This window comes from Lolium perenne, chromosome 4 (assembly GCF_019359855.2).
Source record: "Lolium perenne isolate Kyuss_39 chromosome 4, Kyuss_2.0, whole genome shotgun sequence".
NCBI classification, from domain to species: domain Eukaryota; kingdom Viridiplantae; phylum Streptophyta; class Magnoliopsida; order Poales; family Poaceae; genus Lolium; species Lolium perenne.
The window spans coordinates 13234245-13249599 of record NC_067247.2 but is presented as its reverse complement, the minus strand read 5'-3'; the positions used below and the strand labels follow the sequence as shown (position 1 = coordinate 13249599).

Sequence of the window (15355 nt, the reverse complement as noted above, 5' to 3'; positions counted from 1 at the left end):
TGCAATCTTGCTTATATACATGATTCATGATGCTTCTTATTAATTGTTGGTACCTCTCCATGATTGACATAGCTGTTAGATGATCTTATTTGCATGTACCTCATTATGAACTATTTAAGTATTAGCCATAGCATGAGAATATATACATCATATGAGCAAATGTGTTCGTGAAAGTTCTTTTATCGCTCAGTTGTTAACTGAATTGCTTGAGGACAAGCAATAAGCTAAGCTTGGGGGGAGTTGATACGTCCAAAACGTATCTACTTTCCCGAACACTTTTGCTATTGTTTTGCCTCTAATTTGTGTATTTTGGATGCAACTAACACGGACTAACGCTGTTTTCAGCAGAACTGTTCTGGTGTCTCGTTTTTGTGCAGAAATCCAACTTTCGGGAAAATCCTCGGAATTCATGCAGAAGGCCCTATTTTCCCAGAATACTGACGGAGCCAGAAGGTCAAGTGAGGTGGAGGCCCGAGGGCCCCACACCATAAGGCGGCGCGGCCTAGGGGGGCCCGCGCGGCCCTATGGTGTGGCCCCCTCGGCCGGCCTCCGACGCCCTCCTTCGGACTATTTATCGGTCTCGACCTAAAAACGCACGGGGAGAAGTCGAAGTCGCCAGAAACCCTCCAGAACGCCGCCACATCGCGAAACTCCATCGCGGGAGCCAGAAGTCTCCTTTCTGGCACTCCGCCGGGACGGGGAATTGGAGGAGATCATCGCCGCCATCACCACCGACGCCTCTCCATCAACCAGCAATGTTTCCCCCATCCATGTGTGAGTAATTCCCCCGCTGTAGGCCGAAGGGGATGGTAGGGATTGGATGAGATTGGTCATGTAATAGCATAAGATTGTTAGGGCATAGTGCCTAGTGTCCGTAATTGGTACTTTGATGATATTGTTGCAACTTGTTATGCTTAATGTTTGTCACTAGGGCCCGAGTGCCATGATCTCAGATCTGAACATGTTATTGCTTCATCAAGATATTCATTGTTTATGGTCTTACCTATAAGTTGTATACACATGTCGCTGTCCGGAACCGATGGCCCCGAAGTGACAGAAATCGGGACAACCGGAGGGAATGGTAGCGATGTGAGGATCACATGTGTTCACGGAGTGTTAATGCTTTGCTCCGGTACTCTATTAAAAGGAGTACCTTAATATCCAGTAGTTTCCCTTGAGGCCCGGCTGCCACCGGCTGGTAGGACAAAAGATGTTGTGCAAGTTTCTCATTGCGAGCACGCACGACTATATATGGAACACATGCCTATTGATTGCTTTGTACTTGGACACCGTTTTATTATTATCTGCAAATGCCCTGCTATGATTGTTACATGAGTTTCTCTCATCCATGCAACGCCCGTCATCCGTCCCCGTGCCTACAATATTTTAATCCTGCTGTTTACTAAAATCACTACTGCTGTCTCTGTTACTCGTCATTGTTATTTCACTATGCTTGCTATAAAACTGTTACATTATCGATAAACCCTTGCGAGCAAGTCTGTTTCCAGGTGCAGCTGAATTGACAACTCCGCTGTTAAGGCTTCCAAGTGTTCTTTGTCTCCCCTTGTGTCGAATCAATAAATTGGGTTTTACTTCCCTCGAAGACTGTTGCGATCCCCTATACTTGTGGGTCATCACCCCTATTCCTCCTCCCAACCTGTACATGTGAGGGTTGGAGAGGCCTAACCCCTCCAACCTCTATTCCCCCACACGCATGCGCGGGAGAGAAATTTCAGCCCCGCCCACCGCCACCGGCCGCCCCGCGCCATGGAGCCGGCCGCCTCCGCCCTCCCGCCTGCCTTCTCCCTCGCCGGCCCCGCCGCCTCCCCCGCTTCAAATACCGCCGCCCGCTCCGCTTCAATTCCCCCTCCCGTCAGCCACCAAATCCACCACTCACCGACCCACATGGCGGCCACGCGCAAGCTCCGATCCCCGCCCGCCGCGGCGGCAGCCGACCACCTCCGCTTCCTCCGCCCGGCGCCCTCGCCCGCCTCCGCGACGCCAGGCTCCGCCGCGGCCGGAGGGCCGCATCCCGCCCAGCCCCGCCCTCGCCATCCCCCTCTACCCCGCCCGCTCCCGAGGCCGGGCCCATCCTGCCCTACTACGTGCCCGCGTCGAGGCTCCTCTCCCTGTGCTGCCCGCAGCGGTAGAAGCTCACGGCAGCCAAGGCCATCACGCTCTTCTCCCCACCTACCTCGGACCTGCCCTTCGAGGCGGTTATGGAGTTCCTCAACTTCCCGGACATGTTTTGTGTAGTACTAGGGGATTCTGCGATCTACTCTTTGATCTACTCTCAACATCAGTTTATTGTGCTTTCCTACTAGGATCTACTCTTTGATTTGCGAATTCAGAATACAATAGGCACATACTATATGCAGTACTAGGGGATATTCGATAATTGTGATATGCAGTACTAGGCGATATTCAATAATTGTGATAATTGTGATATGTCATGGTTGAATGTGTTTTTCTAGTGATAATTGTGATATGTCAAATAACAGTTTGAGGGTTGCGACAAAGACTAGAACCCTCGAATCCTTAAAAGTTTGAGGGTTCTAGTCTTTGCCCTTGTTTTTCACCCCTCAAAAGTGCCAAAAAAATGCCCATTCTCAACCCTTAAACTGCTTAGTGATGCTCTAACTAACTCTGCCACTAAGTTATATAGTTACCGGATCACTAAATTACAAAAATAACGGGAGGAGGAGTTTCCTTTAGACTATTCATGTGAAACTTGGCCTTTTCGCTAACCTGCGTACTTCTCGCTAACCTACGTACGTGCATCCTCTACATGTAAAATCTTTATTTGTAATTTTTTGAGGTCCAGAAAAACGGATTTTTGGCCCGCACAGCAGGTTTCTGTTGGACCCGGGTGCAGCTATTCCGATCCAGCTTCACGTTTTTTATACACATGGCACGAAAATGTGGGTTGCGGCCATCATGGACGCGTTTGGTAGCTCGCATACCTCTATACAAGCTTCGAGGGGACGAAAATGGTCTGATTGGTTATCGGGACTCCCTCCATGATGTGGCTAAATGCATCCTATCTAGACAATGTTTTCCGCGGTACATAAAACGAAAATGCGTGTTCTTGGTGTCGTCATGGAGCTCCTGTTGGTTTCGGTCAGCTCCGGGGGGGGGGGGGGGGGGGTCTCTCGGCCTCCTCTACGTGAATTTGTTGTCCAGGAGGTACGATTGTCGGGGGGAAGATCCCGGATAGGGCAATGGACGCGGAGCAGCCGGCTGGCCACTGGCCGGCTCGCGGCAAAGGCCGGCTGAGGAGCAGCCGGCTGGCGCCGTGGCCGGCTGGTCCGGAAGCCGGCTGGCTCTAGGTCCTAGTCGGCCTGGCTACGGCCACCAATGCTGTAGCTGGGCCGGCTTCTACAAGCCATATCCGACTGGGGTTTGTACCTCAGACCGACTCGAGGCTGGCGAGTCTTGCACTGGAAGGAACCGGGTTGGTGATCCGGGTTCCGAAAGTCCACGCTGACTTCATCTTCCGTAAAGCGCGGGGCACTGTAGAGCAATAGTGCCACGCGCCGGACAGGCCATCATGGCCTACGACGAGCCGTACTGGTTACAGTGGCTGACGGCGACAGGGACACTTCCTCTCCGTACAGCTGACCGTGGCAGCCGGATGGGACAGGCCACGATGCCTCAACGGCTCCTGACGTCACCGCCTCGGGAAGGAGCGGAAGCCGAAGCCGGTCAAGCCGGCCAGTAAACTATAGGGTCTTATATGTAAAAGTGCCGGCGCCTATATAAGCCGCACTACCCCCTCTCGTGCAGGGGATCGATCATTCTTACTTCACTCCACCCATAGAGCTGCCCTGAGAGAGAGACCATCGTCTTCCTTAGCCTCCCAGGAGCAGCCGGACACAGCTCTAGGAGCACCATTGTATTGTGTGATCATCATATACACTCATAGCAGGAGTAGGGGTTTTACCTCCATCGGAGGGCCTCGAACCTGGGTACGTCGCCGTGTCGCTCGTGCCCATACCCGCATCCGGATACCGCCGTGAGATCCCTCAGGAACCACTTCGATTAGCCACCCTATGGCATATGCCGTGACCATACCACGACATTTGGCGCCCACCGTGGGGCCTTCAGCATCCTCGGCCGGTGTTTTCATCCGGACGGGCCTCACCATCACCACCGGCGAGCGAGTCGCTTCAGGCTTGATCTGGAGATTCGGCTCCCTCGACTGCGTCAGCGACAACGCTGGCTGCTTCGCTGACCGGCCCTTCCCAGCCGGCGGCAGCGTCATCTCCTTCGGCGGCCACGACGTCTACGTCGCTACCGTCGCACCGCCGCGCTACCCGCGGCAGGTCCTGCGCTGCACAAGCCCTCCTCCGCGAGCCGGCAGCAGCGCTCCCGCCAGCCCCGTCGTCGTGCAAGTCATGATGGCTGGCGAGGAGCTCCCCACCAAGAACCCGCGCACCCGCGGCCCCAACCTGGAGCGCAACGTCGACCCCAACGCCTCCGGCTCGGGCCCAAAGGCGCCACCGCCACCGTCCCGGCTGGACGAAGTCCGGGCAAAGCTGAGCACCCCGCTCACGCCTGGCGGAGACCCCACCACCATCGAGGCGGATCTGGAGGCGCACCGCCAGCTCCTCCTCAAGCAAACCGAAGAACTGGCTGCTGCTAAGCGCCAGATGGAGATCACCCAGCGCGAGTACAACCGCGCCCACGGCCTCACTCCAGGCGGCGACGAGCCAAGCCGAGCCGGCCACATCCGCCGCAGGGGCCGTGACCTCGGCGCCGAGATCGCCCGCGACGGCGCTCCTTCGCCGGCTCCGTCCGCGGAGCTCCCCGTCTACAACACCCCCGACAAGAACATGCGCGCGGCACAAGCCGCCGCAGAAGAGCTGAACCGCCTTCAGGGCGAAGAGTTACGCCGCCAGACTGCGGGTAATCGAGCTGCTCAACGCAGCCACCGTGCAGCGGCCGACCCTGTGTATGTCAATGCCCCAGAGCTTCTCACGCTCGTGGAGCTGCAGGCAACGACAGGGAAGGCGCCAGGGACACGGCCGAGTCCGCCTCCCCAGCACCAAGCCGGCACCGTGACTCCCAGGCCACGCACGCAAGTTCGGGCCGGCCGAGCCACCAGCCGAGCGGCAGCAGCCGCAGCCGGCCTCCCCCTAGCCGGAACCAGGAGCAAGACTCCGAGCCCCGCCGCCAGCACCGGCCGGCTCCAGAAGCAGCCGGCACACGCCAGCCGGCACACTCCCGGCTGGGCCCGCGCATCGAGCCCGCCGACGCCCGAGATCGCCTCGACCGGCTGGTCGAATCCCGCATCGCGGAAGAAGAAGCTCCAGCCGGCCCAAAGTGCTTCGGGCCCCGCATCGCCAACGAGCCCACGCTCGAAGGCTTCACGCTCCCCCGTGACACCCCCAAGTACGACGGCACCGCCAAGCCGGAGGACTGGCTGCAGGACTACTCCACCGCAGTCGGCATCGCCAAAGGCAACAAGCGCTGGGCTGTGCGCTACTCCCCCCTGATGCTGGTCGGCTCCGCCCGCACATGGCTCAACAACCTGCCAGCCGGCAGCATAAACGGCTGGCTGGACTTCGAAGCGGCCTTCATCAGCAACTTCACCGGCACCTACCGCCGGCCGGGTCGCCCCCAGCAGCTTGAGATGTGCAAGCAGGGCCCCGACGAGACGGATCGCGCGTACCTAACGCGCTGGTGCGAGATGCGCAACTCCTGCGAGGGTGTGCACGAGATCCAGGCCATCAGCTTCTTCATGGGAGGCTGTCGGCCCAACACCATGTTGTGGCACAAGCTGCGCCGCAGCGACCCCAAGTCGATGACCGCCTTGATGGCCATCGCCGACAAGTACGCGCTGGCTGAGGAAGCCGGCAAGGCGCCGGCTGAAATTTCGCCGGCCCCCGCCAGAAGAGACAACAACAAGCCGGCCGAGGGCGCCTCGCACGGTAGCCGCCGGGACAACTACCGCGGCAAGCGTCACAGTGACCAGCCGGACCGCCGGTACGGCTCCGCCCACGTAGCCGCCGTGGCAGACAACGCGGCAGGCGGCAGCCGCCGCCAGAAGCAAGACCGGCAATGGAAGCCGAAGTACACCTTCGAGCAGATGCTCGACTCGCCGTGCAAGTACCACAGCGGCAAGAACCCCTCCAACCACACCACCCGCGATTGCCACTTCATGAAGCGGCTGACAAGCGGTGAACCCCTCCCGCCTCCCCCCCCCCCGCCTCCACCAGCCGGCGGGCCGGGTGGCCAAGCCGGCGCAGAGAACGCCAACCTCGAGCACCACGAGGCTAACCAAGTGCACCATGCCGGCCGATATCTGGCCGAAGATGCTACCTACATCATCTTCACCTCCGAGCCCGAGGACAAGACGAGCCAGCAGAGCCGTTCCCTCGAGGTCAATGCGGTCCTACCGCCGGTCCCCCAAGACGAACTGGTCAGAGCAGGCCATCACTTTTGATCGCCGCGATACACCGGCTGTCCTGCCGAAGCCGGGCAGCTACGCCATGGTCCTCGACCCCACCATCGGCACAACCCGGCGCAGCGTGCGTTTTCCGCGCGTCCTCATCGACGGCGGCAGCAGCATCAACATCCTCTACCGCGACACCGCCCGCAAGCTGGGCATCCAAGAGGCCGAGTTGCGCCCCACCCCCACCGTCTTCCATGGCATCGTGTCAGGCCACTGCTGCCAGCCGATCGGCCGGATCACGCTGGAGGTGATGTTCGGGAAGCCGGATCACTTCCGCACCGAGAGAATCGAGTTCGAGGTGGTGGACCTCGTGAGTCCCTACCACGCGCTCCTGGGCAGGCCGGCCCTGACCAAGTTCATGGCGGTGCCCCATTATGGGTACCTGAAGATGAAGCTGCCTGGCCCCAAGGGGGTCATCACCGTAGCCGGCGACTATCGCCGCTCCATGGACTGCGCCACGCAGAGCTCCAAGATGGCCCAGACGCTGGTCATCGCCACCGAGAAGCAGCTCATCCACGACGCCGTCGCCCTCGCCAAAGCCGCGCAGACAGACATGCCGGCTGCAGGCAACCCGGCTGGGACGACTCACTTCCAGCCGGCCGACAACACCAAGAAGATCCTGCTGGACCCGGCGCAGCCGGACAAATACGTCACCATCGGTGCCGGCTTGAGCAAGAAATAGGAAAGCGAGCTCACCAGCTTCCTCCGTGAGAATCGGGACATCTTCGCATGGACTCCAAGAGACATGCCGGGTGTGCCGAGGGAGTTGGCTGAGCACCACCTCCACGTCCGGCCTGAAGCCAAGCCGGTGAAGCAGCCTCTCAGGCGCTTCGCCGAAGAACGAAGGAAGGCCATCGGTGAAGAAATCGCCCGGCTCCTAGCTGCCGGCTTCATCATGGAAATACTGCACCCGGACTGGTTGGCAAACCCGGTCCTGGTTTTGAAGAAGAACGGCTCCTGGCGCATGTGTATCGACTACACCAGCCTGAACAAGGCGTGCCCGAAGGATCCCTTCCCCCTGCCGCGCATAGATCAAGTCATAGACTCGATCGCCGGCTGTGAATCGTTGTCTTTCCTAGACGCCTATTCAGGCTACCACCAGATTCCTTTGAATCCGGCTGATCAAATAAAGACTTCGTTCATTACCCCGTACGGGGCTTACTGCTACACGACTATGCCGTTCGGCTTGAAAAATGCAGGCGCCACCTACCAAAGGTGCATGCAAAAATGCTTGCAGGATCAAATCGGCAGAAACGTTCACGCATATGTGGATGATGTCGTTGTAAAGACCAAGGAGACGACTACCCTCCTTGATGACCTGAGAGAAACCTTCACCAATCTGAGAAGATTTCGGATGAAGCTCAACCCGGCCAAGTGCACATTCGGCGTGCCGTCTGGCCAGCTCCTTGGCTACCTTGTCTCTCAGCGAGGGATCGAAGCCAACCCGGACAAGATCAGTGCCCTGGAGAAGATGGAACTGCCGCAGTGCCTCAAGGACGTCCAGAAGTTCGCTGGCTGCCTGGCTTCCTTGAGCCGCTTCGTCAGCCGGCTGGGGGAGAAGGCACTGCCCCTGTATCAATTGATGAAGAAGGCGGACAAGTTCGTCTGGTCACCGCAGGCGGAGGAAGCTTTCCGTGACTTGAAGCGCGTGCTCTCAACCGCGCCAATCCTTGCAACGCCGGCTTCAATGGAGCCGATGCTGTTGTACATCGCAGCCACCAACCGAGTGGTTAGCGTTGTCCTGGTGGTGGAGCGCAAAGAAGCCGACAGAGAACAGCTGGTTCAGCGCCCAGTCTACTACCTTAGCGAAGTGCTCTCCCAGTCGAAGCAAAACTACCCCCACTACCAGAAGGTCACCTACGGCGTCTACATGGCGGCCAAGAAGCTCAAGCATTACTTCCAAGAGCACCTCATCAAGGTGGTTGCCACAGCGCCCTTGGCGGAAATCATCGGCAGCAAGGATGCCAACGGCCGGGTTGCCAAGTGGGCCCTGGAGCTAGCCGCCCACACCATCCTCTACGAGCCACGCACAGCCATCAAGTCGCAGATCCTCGCGGACTTCTTCGTCGACTGGGCTGAGATGCAGTACCTGCCACCTGTGCCGGATTCCACACACTGGAAGATGCACTTCGATGGCTCGAAGATGCGCAACGGCTTGGGAGCCGGCATCGTCATCACCTCTCCCAAGGGAGACCGGCTGGACTACGTCCTGCAGATCCACTTCGCCGCATCCAACAATGTGGCGGAGTACGAAGCGCTCATTCATGGGCTGAAGCTGGCCAAGGAGATTGGCGTGCGTCGCATACTTTGCTTCGGCGACTCCGACTTGGTCATACAGCAAGCATCTGGCGACTGGGACGCGAAGGACGCCAACATGGCCTCATACCGCTTCCATGTCCAGCAGCTATCCGGCTTCTTCGACGGCTGCGAATTCCACCATGTACCACGAGCAAACAACGAGGCGGCTGACGCCTTGTCCAAGATTGGCTCAACCCGGCAAGCCATTCCGCCGGGCATCGCCTTGGCGGTTCTCAAGAAGCCATCCATCATACCGTCACCGGACTCGGATTCAATATTCGTACCGGCTGACCCGGGGGCTTCTCAGCCAAACCCGGGGGCTTCATCGCCCAAGTCGGGGGCTAACAAGCCGAACCCGCCGGCTACCATGCCGAACCCGGGGACTTCTCAGTCCAACCCGGGGGCTTCATCGCCAAACTCGGGGGCTAGCAAGCCAAACCCGCCGGCTAGCAAGCCGAACCCGGCGACCATGCAGTCGGATCCGGAAGCTCCCACGCAGGAGGCCCTGTTGGTTAGCGTATTCGAGATAAGATGCGTACCTTCATGGGCACAAGAATTCCTCTCCTACCTCACCGACGGTGTGCTGCCTGAGGATAGAGTCCAGGCCAGGCAGATTGAGAGAAGGGCCAAGGCCTATACCATCATCAACCACCAGCTGTACAAACGCAGCGTAAGTGGGGTGTTCCAGCGGTGCGTCGAGCCGGCTGAAGGGATTGAACTCCTACGGGAAATCCATCAAGGAGAGTGCGGACATCACGCCTCATCCAGAGCCATAGTGGCCAAAGCCTTCCGGCACGGTTTTTACTGGCCGACTGCGCTCAAAGACGCAGAAGAGTTGGTGAAGAAGTGCAACGGCTGTCAGCGCTTCGCAAAGAAGAGACACCAGCCGGCTTCCGCCTTAAAAACCATCCCCATCACATGGCCATTTGCCGTATGGGGCTTGGATATGGTAGGCCCATTCAGAACGGCGCGAGGCGGCATGACACATCTCTTGGTGATGATTGACAAATTCACCAAGTGGATTGAAGCCAAGCCGATCAAGAAACTGGACGGGTCCACAGCCGTCACATTCCTCAAGGAAATCATCGTGAGGTTCGGCTACCCCCACAGCATTATCACCGACAACGGCAGCAATTTCTCCCAAGGCATCTTCTCTCGCTATTGCGGGGAAATGGGGATCCGGATGGCCCTATCTTCTGTGGCACACCCAGAGTCCAACGGATAGGTGGAAAAGGCTAACAGATTAGTCCTAGCCGGCATCCGGCCCCGGCTGGTAGAGCCGCTCGAGCGAGCAGCCGGCTGCTGGATTGAAGAGCTGCCCAATGTGCTGTGGAGCCTGCGCACAACGACAAACCGCTCAGTCGGCTTCACACCATTTTTCCTCGTATATGGGGCCGAAGCCGTCCTGCCGACTGATATCGAGCACGACGCGCCAAGGATCAAGCTCTACACTGAAGCCGAGGCCAAAGAAGCTCGCGAAGATGGAGTCGACCTGGTCGAAGAGGCCCGGCTGCTGGCTGCGTCTAGATCTACTATCTACCAGCAAAGCCTCCGACGCTATCACAGCCGGAAGGTTCAGCCCTTAGCATTCCGAGAAGGAGACCTAGTGCTCCGGCTGATCCAGCGGACAGCCGGACAGCATAAACTGTCATCCCCATGGGAGGGTCCCTTTATCGTGAGCAAGGCAGTAGGCAATGATTCCTACTATCTCATAGATGCCCAAGAGGCTAAGAAAAACAAGCCGGACAAGGCTGACGAGGAGACTAAACGTCCCTGGAATGTCAACTTACTCCGCCCATTTTACACATGAGAGCAGGAATGTATGTATCCCTTGTATCCCTTTTGTAAGCTATGAAAAAGCACGCGCCAAGAGCGCCGTTTCCGACAAGTTTTTCGCATACTTTACCTCTGTTTCGCCAATTGGCTTGAACCCTCTCACGCAGTCGGCTCAGTAACGTGATCCGGTTTTCGACAGCCGGCTTCCGATCCAGCTACAGACCGCAACCCGGCTGTCCGGCTGGCGGGAGTAAGGCCTAGGGAGCCGGCACGCGAAAAACGACTAAGGGAAAGAGTAAAAGCGAGTTGACTTGCAACTTTTCATATAAGTGCCGGATTGCCGAATTCAGCTCGTTCGACTGAAATACTGTCAGCCTCACCCAGCGGCCCGCTCTTGATCCGGCGACGGATCGCAAGTCGGACGTACGACCGGCAAGAGCACAGCCAAAGAGTGGGGCGGATGGGAAAAAGCGAACGAGTCGAAAGAAAGCAACTCGGCACACAAATGATTAACAAACACATTAAAGTGTGACATAATTAAAGGACGATGATATTCATACATGCGCACCCGGCATCCCGGGGATTTAATAAATTGTCTTGGCAAAAGAACAACTGGAAAGACAGGTAAAACTAAGACGCGGCTGGAGAAGGACCAGCCGGAGGAGCGTCCGCGGAGCCGGCTGCCGGGTCGTCTTCGGGCTCGTCTTCCACCTCCTCATCTTCCATGTAGTCCTCATCGGATGGAGGAGGGTTCGGGTCCGCGACGAAGAGGGCCTTGTCGCCGAAGTCGGCGATGGTGCTGGCTCGAGCAAGACGGGCGGCCTTGTATTCGGCTGGGAGTTTGTCCTCCACGCCGGCTCGCCGGAACTCAAGCTGCCCCAGGTCCACCTCGTTGTACCAAGAGAGGACGAAGGACAGCGCCATGTCGGCGCCAGCGCGCGTGGCCGACTCCTTCCAGTCGAGGAAGCGATCCGGCGCCCGCTCCATCAGGGAGGTGAGGCTGGAGATATCTTGCGGCACCGCCTCCTCAGGCCACAGCATCGGCGCCAGCTCTTCAACCGCCTTCCGGAGCTCCCAGCCGAGCTTGGTGATGGGCTCGACGCGGGCAGCCATGGACGCCATGTGATCCTCCATGGAGAAATACTCCGAGCTGCCCTCGCCGGTTTCCTGCCTCCTGGACTCGCGCGCAACGCCAACGGCTGCCAAAGCCGCGTCCTGCGTCTCCGGGAAGGCCGCTGCAAGAAGAAGCAAGTCAGAAATCATCGAAGCCGAAATAAGCTGAAAAATGCAAATTTTCGAAGTCCTAAGCCAAAAGGAAAAGCCTGGCGGCAGCCGGCAAGAACCGACTGCCACCAGTCCGAAGATGGAGATAGCAAAGACATCAGAAGTTTCTGCTGCCGGCCGCCAACGAAAGCCGGCAGCCGACAGCCGAAAGCCGGCAAAGGGAAAGGAACATAGAGGTGCACTCACCCGCCAAGCCGCGATCAAGTGCGCCAATCTCATCCGTCCAGCGCTTGGCGGTAGCCGTCAGCTCCGTGGACTTGGCGGTGACCTCCTCTTGCAGCACAAGCCGCTGCTTCTCCACCTCCGTTAGCCGCCGGCTCAGATCGTCCACCTTCTCCTTCTCCGCCGTCCTAAGGGAGTTGAGCTCAGAGAGGTGGTTCTGCTCCAGCAGGCGCAGCCGTGCGCGCTCTGCTCAGCTAGCTTGAGCTTGGCGGCTGAAGAACGGCCCGCCTCCTCGCTCTCGGCGCACTGGGCGCGAGCAGCCCGGAGATCCGACTCCAGCCGCGGGACCTTGGCGGCTTCAACTGCGAGGCAGCCGGAAAGAAACGTCAGCCAGCGAAGATTCAAAAGAAAATAAGACATCGAGTCGAAAGAAGCAAGAGCTCACCCTTGGCGGTTTCCAGCTCGCGGGCCAAGTCGGCCCGGTCCAGCTTGGCCTTGTGGTAATGAGTGACGGCGCGATTATACAGAGTGGTGCGCCGATCCATCACAGCCTAAGGAAAAGAGAAAGTCAGTCGAACAGGCGAAACCCGGGCCGGCTCCAAGCAGCCGGCCCATGCCTCGGAGGGCTACCAGGATGATAACCAAATCAAAAAACAGATAAAGCTTACCTTGCCGGCTTCCTCCACCTTGGCAACGCTGGCCGCGGTCTCGGCAGCCCTGGCCTTGAGGTGGGCCTGCAGGCTGGAGAAGAACATCTCCACCGATGCTTGGCCAGGGTTCCCCTCCCGGCTGGTCACCTCGTAGGAGTCGGCGCGGAGCCACGCCTGCTCCATGGTGGCAGCCGAGCCGAGGCTGGAGTCGGAGGCGGACGGCACCTGAAGAAGAAGTGCGCCCTTGGCCACATGCAGGCCCTGCTGTGACGCCGATGGGGTCTCCGTCCTCACCAGTGCGCGCGAGTCGGCGCCCTCCGTGCGCGCCGGCTCATCCCTTGCCGGCTCCCGCCCGGCTGGCTCATCCCTCGTCGGCTCCGGCGGCGGCGACGCTCCGGCGCAGCAGATGGCCCAGCCGGCGCAGCTGTCTCCGGCGCCCGAGGTGCCCCCTCCGGGCTCTCATCCAGCTCCACCACGTTGGGTCCGATGCCGGTTCCGGCCGCAGGCGGCGCAGCCCTGCCAGCTCCGGTTCCAGGAGCAGCCCTGCCGGCTCCGGCTCCAGTTGAAGGCGGCATGCCCCGCCCGGCCCCAGCAGCGGGGTCCAGAAGGCGAGTCCGGCGCGGGAACATGTCGTCCAGCGTCGGCTGCCGAGGCGGCTCGACCCGCGTGCCGCGATCAGGCGCTGAGGCCAGCGGCACGGCGAAGGAAGGTGCCCCTGCGGAAGGCGCGGAACCCGCAGGCGGCGGTGGCGTAGGAGCGCGCGATGAAGGCTGCGGCGTCGGCTCCCTCCTTTGGCGCAGCGGCGGCGACGCGACGCGCGGAGCTTGCCGGGAGCCGCCGCCCTGGGCAAACTTGATGGGAGCCCTAGCCGGACAAACAAAGAGAAGATAAGCATAAAAAGTAAGGAAAGAAAAGGAATCAAACAAGAAAGAGAAAGAGAACTCACCCGGCCTGCTCCGGAACTTTCTTCGGCTGCTGCCGGCGGAGCTTCTTCGCCTTCGCCTCCAAGGCGGCAGTGGAGCGAGGCTCGCTGGCCCGCTTCTTCCCCTGGCGCGCCGAAGTCGCCGTGGTGCTTGGCGGCCTCGCGCGCAGAGGCACGGCCGGGATCGGCCCCGTGCCGGACGTCGCCGGCTCCTCGTCCTCCTGCTGCTCTGGTGAGGGGGGCGGATTGTGCTCCCCCTGGCCGCCTAGATCAGGCACCTGCGGCAGGTCGTCGTCGCCGGCCTGGTCGCCGGCTTGGTCAGCCGGATCGACGTAATCCGGCGTCCACCTCCTCGTCGCCAGGTCGCCGTCCTCGGTGTTCTGGCGCTCAAAGAGCTAGAAAGACAGAAAAAGCATGAGCAAACAACAAGCCAAAAATTGGCGGAAGCAAAAGGAAGTCGGCCTCGCAGCCGCAAGCCGGAAGCCGGCGAAAAACACAAGCTTACCTGCTCGGGTAGGTGGTCCCTGTCGTGGGGCGCCAGCCCGTAGCTCCAGTCGTCCGCCACGTTCGCCTTGGTGATGTTGTTCACCCGGCTGGCCACCTGGGCCTTGGTGAGCACCGCCCTGGACGTCCGGTTCGGGTCGAACCGGCCGGACATGTGCCCGATTTTGTGGGTGCGCCTCTGGAGCGGCAGCACCCGGCGCTCAGCGATGGGGCAGAGGAGATCCTCCGCAGTCAGCCCGTTCTCGACGGCTGCCCCCAAGAAGTCCCAGAGCTGGTTCACCTCGGCGTCCGGATCCGACGTGCGGGCGTTGTAGCTCCAGTTGATCCGGCCGACTGGAGGGGCCGGATTGTACTCCGGCAGATTGATCCAGTCGACGAGCTGCCCCTCGTTGCGCACATAGAAGAACGACATCTGCCAGTTCTTCACCGAGTCAACGGTGGGGATCTTGGGGAAGGGCGTACCAGGCCGAGTGTAGATCGAGGCGGAGCCGCAGGCCCGCAGGCGGCCCTTGGTGGTTTGCGCCTTCAAGTAGAACAGCCGGCTCCAGAAGTCGATGTCGGGCCACAAGCCAGCGTAGGCCTCCATGAACACCACGAAGCAGCTGAGGAGGACGCACGCGTTGGCCGGCAGGTGGTGCGGCTGCAGGCCGAAGTTATCAAGGAACTGCCGGAAGAAGGTTGAGGCCGGCAGGCCTAGCCCGCGATCCAGATGCGCGCCGAAGACGACGCGCTCGCCGGGCCGCGGCTCGGGCTCCATCTCCTCCCCGGGTGCCCGCCAGACCACCGCCGACGGGATCCGGCGGAGGCGCACCAGCCGCTCGATGTCATCCTCCCGCATGTATGAGCCCCTCCACGATCCGCTGGGGGAGGCCATTGTCGACGAAGAGGAAGAAGTCCACGAGAGGCGGAACGGCGACGAAGAGCCTTGCGACGGCGGCGGCGACGACGGTGGCTGAGGACGCTCCGTGGAAACGCGCGGCCCCGTAGCGCCGGTTTGGTGGAGTGGCGGCGGCGGCCCGGCGGGAGACCGTCGGGGCAGCTGCTCGCCGGAGTTCGCCAGGAGTGTTGGCGTGCGACGGAGCGCTCGAGCGAAGAAAAGAAGAAGTTTGAGCGAAGAATGCGAGGAGGAAGAAGGGCGCCTCGGTACCGCTACCGGGGGCATTTATAGCCGCCTGGCGCGCCAGTTGCGCGGCCACGTGGCGATCGTGGGCCACGATCGGGATTTACTGCGCCGTAACTCCTCCCACGACCACGACGGTTACCGAAAACGGCCACACCACGTCGCCCACTACCGCACCGGAT

The 15355-nt window shown here is 60.0% G+C and overlaps 1 pseudogene; it reads left to right on the top strand.

Annotated features, from left to right (window-relative positions):
• The first annotated feature begins 1905 nt into the window (after nucleotides 1–1905).
• Nucleotides 1906–2324, top strand: LOC127346569 (uncharacterized; annotated as a pseudogene).
• Nucleotides 2325–15355: the final 13031 nt, after the last annotated feature.